Genomic DNA, 7,876 nt, shown 5'->3' with positions numbered 1-7,876 from the left:
AATAGAAAATTATTTTATGAAGTATACAGCATCATTTTTCATTGAAAAAGGTTGTTTTTATATTGCAGCCATGTTTAAAATAGTTTCTGTATGTGTATTGTTCTTTTTTACCTCTTTTTATAAGCTATTGTGTAATTCTCATTTCTGAGGCAAAAAAATAGTTTACTATGTGTTCAAGTAGAATTTGGTTTTATGTAGGATCTCTTCTTGGTACAGCAGCTATGTGTGGAGCTGTAATACTGTGGCAATTGTTAAGGCAAACAGCAGCTATTGTGTGTTCAACAATAGTATATGGAAACTTTGGGCACTAGGACCTGCTTATGAGAAAACAGAGTATTGTGATTTGATGCACTTTTTGTCTCAAGTGCCCTGCCTTTTTTTTTTTTTGAAAGAAGGGACCTTTAATCTAATGTCTTATGTATAAACCTATGTTTTATAGTTCAACATGTGATGTTTATGGTTTAAATCAAAAAAGCCTCTTACATTAAATGGACTGAATTTTTTGTAGCAGAAATAAAATTACCTTTAGGAAAACTGATTGCTGTGGCTTCTGGCTGAGCTATAATATATTGCTCTGGGTGCAGTATACAGGAGTGACTTCCTGTTAGAAGGATGAAGTAGGGAACGGCATCTGTTCCAATTCAAATGTAATTAACGAGACTCTTAAAACTGTTTATAAAGGCTGTTTGTTTTTTTTTTACATACCAAGAAGCTGGAAATAGTAGTGACTTTATCATATTAGCTGTGACAATGATTCATGCAGGGTAGGTAAGAAGTTGCAGACAGTCATTGGTGAGGTATTTTCTTTCAAGAATCTTAATAGCAGTCCATTTAGTGCCTTCCTGTTGGATTTGGAAAAGGTTTTTAAAGGTGGGCAAAAATCATCACTAGCAAAGGTGACTAGACTTTTGCCCTGTGGGGCAAAAACTATGGAGAAAGTGCTCATGTTGCAGGACACGTGTTCCTGAACAGTTTTGGTTTGCTGTGTATCAGTCCCGTTTCAGCTCTCAGTGGCGAGATTTGGGCAGACCTCACAGAGGGCATTTGTAAGATGTTCATTATTTCAGAACATCCTTGGAGAATTACAGAAGGTGTGAACCCTAAAGTTAACAGAGGGCAAAGTCTCTGGGTTTTTGACAGCTCCTAATAGGAAAGCTTGCTCATCAGCTGTTAAACTCTTAGCTGAGAAGAAACTACTTTTCAGAGCATTCAGAGTTCATGGAAAAATTTGTCTTAAGGAATCATGAAATGTCTACACACCTTTGGCGTTTCTAGAACTTTTGGCTTTTGTAGGTCAGAACAATCTGGGAGTGACTAAGAAATCCTGTGCTTGATTTCAGGTATAAAAGTTCTAGCCCTCAGAAAGGAGGCACACTTACAAAAGAAATTCTGAGAATAACAGGCTGGGAATTGTACCATTTTTGATACAAAACTCCACCCTTTTGATACTATTTGTAGATGTTGGCTGAGGTGACCTGTGTGAGGAGCATTAGAAAAGCAAAACAAAAGGTTTGTTGTTACTTAGCGTGGTAGTTCAGACTTCCCCCAATAAAAGTGAGAGTACTGTAATAATTTATATTTGGGGTGTGGTTGTTTGTGTGTTGTTGTTGTTTGTTTTTTTTTTTTTTCTTGCTGCTTTTCATTTTGCACATGCTTGTCTTTTGGAATGTTGAGTTCTTTTTTCTACAAGAAGTGCCTTCAGACAGGAAGCATTATAAACTTTTATTTGAAAGAGAAATGCTATTCCACAAATCTAGTCTAAAATGACAACCAACCGAAGAACAAATGCAGCTGGTCTAGAAACAGAAATCAGTGTCAAGGTAACAGTTTTAGTCTTTCTGAGAAGAGTAACAGTCTTTCAAAAGAGCTGCAAATGGGTAATCTCATTTTCTAGTTATGCTTAGAAAATATATGATGATCCTAGTTGGATCTGAAACTCAAAAAATTATTCTGATTTTAATTAATTTGTGTATACCAATAACAGTGCTATTTAGATACTGTGTTTCAAGTGTAGCCTCATAATGTTCTGATACAGTTAAAAGGTTCACTTGTATAGCAAAGAAAAACTTGGATTGCAGAAGATTAACCAGGTCTGTCATAGTAATGCTTTGTATCAGAACTGTGCACCTAGACCAAATGGTAGGTTAAGTTTTTTTTTCAAGTCTCTGGTTGTAATGGAGTGTTCTCCTTTGCTATGAAGGTTTATACAAATTCTAATCTTATTCCAGAGGCTGTTTTAATTTACACCAGATGCATAAACAAATTTAAAGGGGAGGGAGGGAAATGGGCAGGAAAACTTGCATCTAGAAACTGAGCCTTTTTGTGGAGTTCACAGGCTTAATAGCTTCAGAAAGCTCTTAACCAATGCTTGCCACTTCTACTCAAATTTCTGAAAAAATTTGAAAATGCTCATTCAAGAAGGAAATCTATCTTACACTGCTATACCAAAGTAGAAAAGCTGCATTGCCTTCAGCTAGTGTCAATCAGATTTTATTCTCTTTGTTTGTTAACTTGAATTAGTTATTACTTCCTTGTTGGATCAATAAATCATGTATTTGTCAAAAAATTTCCTTTGCCAAAAGCATGTTTGAAATCCTCTTGCTGTCAAGCCTTCCACATTTCTGTTTTTCCAAGTGGCAAAATTATTGTTTATAAGAATTAATTTCTTTTTAGTTTTGTTTGTTTTTATTTCACGCTAATAATTAAGAACCTTCTCTCCCAGTAAAAGAATGTCTTTTCAGCAGCTCAGCTCATTCTGGCAGCACTGTGGGTCATTAAGAGCTTTCAGAGAGAATTAATCATCTTCATAGGCTTCTTCTTGCCCTCACTCAAGACAGGTTAGAGAATTAGGTGGAGAAGGTGTTTCAGCATGATTATCCAATAGCTTTAAAATACAAACTGCAAATGAAGCTTTTTGACTATAGGTAGTGACTACTGCTACCTTATTTATTGTAAGCTTACAGCTGTCCATGACAAACATATAAAGTTAGTTTATTGGTCTGTTGAGTGGTTTACTGGTTTCTTGATATGTAGGAAAATATATTGTGACTAATGCGTGGGACAAGGATCAGAAGCAACTACTGTTTATTTTATTGCAGACTTCCTTGTTAGTTTTCTAGAACCATGCTTTTGGAAAACTCGGTGCAAAAACCTTGTTACAAGGTTTACCTTGCATGTAAAACAAGTTGCAATGCCAAAGGCAGCAATCTAGAGCTGTAGGCTTTGTCCCCCTTCCTTCCAAGACTGTTGATGTTGGAGGAGCCAGTCTGTCTGGTCTCCTGCAGCCACATGTGCCTGTCCAGAAGGAATTCTAGGCAGTGCTGTGGAAAGGAAAAAACAGAGAAGGAAATACATTGCAGGCTATGACATGGAGACATTAACTCCAGTGAAAGACAGTACTTGTGTCAGTTTATTGATGAAATGAGGCTTTTTTGCTCCTATCTGTATCCTGATTATTATAGGCATTCTGGGCAATACCTTTTCATGTTGTTCGTGGACTCCCCACTGGCTAAAATTTGTGGGTCTTTTGACTCACATCATCTTCCCTTGCTGAGGAAGTTTATGGTAATATAATATGATGTAATTAAAAGACACATGATGTTTAGAATTTAAAGCAGTATCTTCAAGGGAAAAAAAATCTAATTTATACTTTTTGGTGAATGTGTTATCTCAGGAGGTTATAGACATGTTAACACTTGTACAAATAACCTTTCAGGGGTTGATAAACCTCTGTAAGTTCAGAGGAGTTCTAGCACTCGCGATTTTGATTTAAACCCATGTGTTTTTTTTAAGTTGGAGTTGTAACTTGCCTTGTATATAAAACCTACAGGACATATAGTGTCCTTACTAACGCTTGTTGCACCGTGTAGCATCTAAACTTCTGGGACTTCACCTGAGCAGCAGCATAAGGCAGTTTATTAGGAGACACTGTAAGTCTGTAAGTGCTTACCCTACTTTGATTTTGAATAGAATCACAAGGTAGAAAGTGGATCCATAGTGACCTTGTTTTACTGCTTGGTAGCAACTTTACAACTGTTAGGAAACTATCAATACACACTTTTTCCAGGAGCCTTTTTTGTCTTTCAGGGATGTATTTTGGTCTTTGTCTTGTAACTGTTGTTGAAAACTTTCTTTTATCTATTTTTAAAAAGTGTATGGGTGAGTTTCATTTTTAGAAATTTCACTCCATATCTGTAGCCAAAAGGTTTACTGGACAGCTCACTAAGCTCTAATTGTATAATAATATTTGTTTTGTTTTTCATTTAAAACTCTCCATGTGGCCAGAGGTAATTAAAAACATCTATTGTAACTTTTGACTGTTATAACTGTATTGTGCTGGAGTTGCCTCTGCTATCATGGAATAATACTCCTTTGTCATGTAGAGTGACTTCAGACAGGGGTGAGTTCAATTCGGATGGCAGAGGTTGTTACAACACCCAGCTGTGGCCTCTGCTCCTCTTTCCACAAGTCACTTTCTCTCTGGCAGGGATAGGCAACCCATGAAACACTTCTTTAGCAGCACAGTTTGTAGCCTGATTTATTCAAGTAAACCAGTGGTGACTTTTCGGTTGCTTTAATGCACTGAGTTGGCAACTCTAACAGTTTAAGAGCTGCTTCCTGTGTAAATCATCAGTGCTTGTATAGTGGAGATGTCTTTGGAGAAGAGTCCATGCCTGGTAGGATAAGTTGTCTTTATTGGTGGGTGGGTAAATACTCTCTGCTTCTGATTCACAGCTAACTTGAGAAAGAAACTTTGCAGAGGAGCTGCAAACAACTGCTGGCAAGATGCATTATGTATGGCTCAAAACAATTTATCCCATACTAGAGCCATTTTCTTCAAGAGCTTTGGTTGTTAGCCAGTTCTGGAGAAAGGACAAAAAGAAACATTAAAACAGATCTGTTCTTTGGGATTTCCAAAATCAGGAATTGGAATAAGACCAATTCTTGATCACTTAATTTTTTTGAAGGAGGTACTTAATGAACACATGAATAAGGGTAAAATTCTTGGCCAGGGCTGATTCTGTTGAGCATATCACTGAGGTGTTAAAGCAGGAGGTATTCTAACACAACTGCCAGGTAGTCTGCTTAGGAGTGAAGAAAGTAAATGGGCTTGGTTTTGGGTGGTGGTGTTGGAAAGGCTGCCAATTTTCCTTGGTTTCCCTTCTGTCCCTTTAGGATAATACCTTGCTGAGCTCAGAAGGAAACAGAGGATTATGGACTTGGTTTAATTTTCATCACAGTCAGAAAAGCCACCACTGATAGCAGGAGGTGAAAGAGGCTGCCTTATTTTATCAGGTTAATAGTGTCTAGAATAATCTCAGATTGAGTTGTTTTTTTTGTTTGCTTGTATTTAGATCACTACTTTGTAAAGTTTGTTTTTTTTTCCTTTGAAAGAATATAATTTTCCTAAGAATTGGTCCAAATAGCAGAACTTAATTCTGTTTTTGTTATTGAGTATGCCTTTATAGCCTTTCTTTGGAGTTATTTTATAGAGAGGCAAAAAGAACACAGGTATCTTATATCTAAATAAACTTGTGGACTAGATGCTTCTCTTGCCGTTTTTTCTCCTGTAGCAGGATTGAATTCCTTGCATTACAGCAACTGTGAAGTCATTACACTGCATTTGCAACAGAATGCAGAGAGGGATGACCTTTTGCTAGGACCCTGTGTTGTTAGTATTGTTAAGCTTTATCACCATCTTTCAGCAAAAGCAGATTTAATCCTTAAACATTCGTATACATGTTATCTGTTCAGAATTGTCTATTGTTAGCCATCAGTGTTCTCACTGACCACGGTGCTGTGCCTCTCCACAATGCCTGCTGTTTGCCCCTTGGATCTTCATTGTACAGGGCACTGTTATCTTCCTTGCTGATAGCATATCACCAGTGGTACCCGTTCGGAGCTGAAAACACTTCCAGCATAATGGAAAGTTACACTTTTGCCAGGATGACTCACCGATTGATTAACCCCTGGGATTTTCTGCCTGGGATGGAGAGGCTTCCTGTGCCAGTGTAAGAAAAAGTAATGGGGCTATACTATTACATAGCAAAAGAGAAATTGTTTGAAAGAGTTTTATCTGGCTTGTGGGAATTATGTTTTCAGTCTGCTTATTGATCCACCTGAAACAAGCTTGGAAACCAACTGGAAAATAAATGCCTTGGAAAGGGCTGCTTATCTGACTTAAGATCTTCCTTTGCTGTAGGAGCAAACGGTCAACTGCTGTTAACACCTTGAGAAGAATGGACTTGTAATAGGAGTGTGTGGAGGCAAGCAGTACAGGAGGCAGGAAATGTCTTTTCCTCCCAGCAGGCCACAAGTTCTTGGTTTTAAATAGGTCACCATTTAAATGTATTCAAATGTAGCTACCAAGTGGCCACTTGGGAGGGAAGAAAGCAAATGGGCTTGGTTTTGCATGAGCTCTTGGGACCATGAAGAGACAAGAGGAGACTGCCCTGCAGAAAGCTCTTCCTGTGCCTGTCAGGCGTTGCTGAAGGGAAGCGGGTGGCTGCAGTGTGGTTTCACTGTCCCAGCCTGGCGCGGACACACCATCTGTAATTGTTTGTCCTGTGGACTTCAAGAAATCTCATGATGCCTTCATAGTGCTAGGGATGTGATTTACTTTTTATCAAGAACGCTTTGCCAGATCTATAAGATTAAACTTGGTGTGTCTGTAGCAGGCATGAACCAAGTGGAGTGGTTCTGTATGTGAATAGAAGTAAAGGGTGTAAATGTCTCCAGCGCAGAGCTGTAACAAGGCCTGGGAGCTAGAAGGAAGCTCTGGAATTTGAGATTTAGCTCCCAATAGTTTCTGAAATAGAGAGAAAGCTTTTGCTGCAGAAATACTTCTCTGCAGTACAGGGAAGCAGTAAAATATCTGTGGAGGTGCTTCAGTCAAACTGGAAGTGTTGTTTGGACTTCTGGCTACTTATCTGCTAAAGTTTTGGCATTTCACGCTTCGCAACTGTTTACTGAAATAGCAAAGTGTAGATATTTTTGATCTCCAGTGGTGCTGCTTCATTGATTTTTCCATCAGATATACAGATGTGCAGGCGTGACTTCTGCTTATCACTTCAATGAGTGGCTGTTCATACATAATACAAAAATTGGCTTGTTACCTCATTAATTTTTTTTTTGTCTTTTTTGCTCAGTCTTCCATCTGTCTAGGACAAAAAATGGGTGCTGATCTATGGCAGACTTTGTAACCATGCAGAGTAAGCTGAGAGCATGGTGCAGAAGGGAATATTACTTTGTACAAGAGATGATCTTGGAGAACAAGGATGCAATGGTATCCATGTTTCATGTCATGGGGGAAGTGACACTTTTAGTGACACTTTTAGCTGAGGAACTGTAGCATCATGAAGAACAAAATTATAGCTAAGAAGTTCCCATTTGTGGGTGGGAGGCAGTGCAATGCTGACCAGGAGTGCTTCTTTTTATTACGACTCATGAGGTAGCCGTGCCTGTGTGTATGTTCATCGATTGCTGTGTGAACCCCTCTCATTTGCCATGCCCTTTTCTTTGGATTTTTTTTTTTTTCCCTTACTTGTCTTCCACAATTAACAAAGGGAGAATTCAGGCAGCTTTGTACTGGAGAGCATGCTGAGTAAAATAGAGGTTCAAATCATGCGTTTACCTGGGAAGGTTTATGGTCTAAATTTGATACAGACTATAGCAAGCAACCAGAGAACTGCCATATGGAGGAAGAGCAGCTTGCATTAAGATTGTACAGTTAACAGCTTAGTTTATAAATTTCTACTGAGCAGCGTCTGCAATTTAGCAGCAAAAGTGTGCTTCATGGGGGGACTTGAGTGAGAAGATTTCAGCCCTATTACATGCTATTCAAAATCAGTCCACTTACCACCTTTGCTCTACAGCT

Source organism: Merops nubicus, unplaced genomic scaffold (genome assembly GCF_000691845.1).
Source record: "Merops nubicus isolate BGI_N331 unplaced genomic scaffold, ASM69184v1 scaffold14355, whole genome shotgun sequence".
In the NCBI taxonomy this organism is placed as follows: Eukaryota; Metazoa; Chordata; class Aves; order Coraciiformes; family Meropidae; genus Merops; species Merops nubicus.
This window is presented reverse-complemented; position numbering follows the sequence as displayed.